The 1,494-nt window shown below is 39.6% G+C and overlaps 1 non-coding gene across 1 annotated transcript; it reads right to left on the bottom strand.

The window, feature by feature from the left end:
* Positions 1 to 1,072: 1,072 nt before the first annotated feature.
* LOC131147414 (small nucleolar RNA R71) lies at positions 1,073 to 1,180 on the bottom strand. The gene has a single exon (XR_009134796.1). It is a non-coding gene; the product is annotated as a small nucleolar RNA R71 (small nucleolar RNA).
* Positions 1,181 to 1,494: the final 314 nt, after the last annotated feature.

Below are 1,494 nucleotides of genomic sequence, written 5' to 3'. Positions count from 1 at the left end.
GTTTCCATTCCTGCATATTTTAATTCCTTATTTGTAGTTGCCATCTTTAATAATGCGTGTTTAGGTATTTCCTTGAGTAGCTTAGGGTTTCCTTTATTGTTATTTAATTCCGTGCGTGCTAGTTTTAGGACTTTAATTTATGTTTTCATTTAAGTATCCACAATCTTGAAAATCCCCGAATCTGAACTGAGTTCAGTACCTTTTTAATTTCTATTGGAAGAACGTAAAATCTGAGATTAAAACGCATTCCCTGAGGAGACGATCTAGCCCTTGGGCTTAATATTACACGATGTAACTCCTATACTTGGGATAGCTTTCGAGTTGCTCATTTTTCGAGTGAGTCAAGTTTTTGGCGCCGTTGCCGAGGATTTGCCTGTTTTAATTTCGAATTTTGCGTTCCCAATTATTTTTTGCTTTTCTTTTATTAAATAGAAAAAAAAAAGAAAAAAAATTGAAAATTGAGAAATTGAAGAAAAAAAAATTTTTTTTTTTTTTTTTATCTGTTGCCGTGTTAGTGGATTTCTATTGGCGATTGTTGTTTGATGCCCTGGGTTCGAGATAATTCGAATCGATTGTGTAGACATTCACCTAGCACTAGCAGGGATACACATAGCACTGAGTTTGACTATTCACCTGTTAGTCCTACGAGTGATTCTGAATTTGAACTGAATAATCTGTTTGGCAATTATTTTAAAGAAGCTATGGCTGCACATGCACCACGTACACTTGAAGATTTTCTACAGCCTGCACGCACATCTACACCTTCATGCGTTGTGTTGCCCCAGGATGCCCTGAATTTCACTCTTAAGCATGGCATGTTCTCTGTGATTCCCCAATTTCACGGGATGGACTCTAAGAGTCCGTACCAACACTTGACAGACTTTGAGATGGTTTGCACCACTTTTATTAATAGGGCTAGGACTGATGAATACATTAAACTGCGTTTGTTCCCCTTTTCTCTGAAAGACAGGGCAAAAATATGGTTTAATTCTTTGCGCCCTAACTCTATTACTAGTTGGGTTGAAATGCAGCGTGAGTTCTTACATAAATTTTTTCCTCTTCAGAGAACTCAGTACCTACAGGAGCAAATCAGTCAGTTCATGCAAAAAGATGGCGAGACATTCCAAGCATGTTGGGAGAGATTCAAGGACTTGATGAACATATGCCCGCACCATGGTTTCGAATCGTGGAGGTTAGTGAATTATTTTTTTACTGCTTTAACCCCTGTGTGCAAACAATTTGTCCAGTCTATGTGCAATGGGATGTTCTTCCATAAGGAACCAGACGAGGGCTTATCATTTTTAGACTATCTCGCTGAGAGTGCCCAGCAGTGGAAGGCACGACCAGAACGGGTGCCGATAGCTGCCCAACCTATCCGAGCAATCAGTGGCGGGGGCAGATATGAGGTTAAAGAGGACACTAGCTTACAGGCCCTTGTAGTTGCGTTATCTAAAAAATTGGAAGTCATGGAATCCGAAAAGTCGAAAGTTGAGA

The sequence above is a fragment of the Malania oleifera genome, chromosome 1 (genome assembly GCF_029873635.1).
Source record: "Malania oleifera isolate guangnan ecotype guangnan chromosome 1, ASM2987363v1, whole genome shotgun sequence".
Lineage (NCBI taxonomy): Eukaryota > Viridiplantae > Streptophyta > Magnoliopsida > Santalales > Ximeniaceae > Malania > Malania oleifera.
Note: the sequence above shows the minus strand (reverse complement) of the source record. Positions and strands in the feature narration are given on the sequence as shown.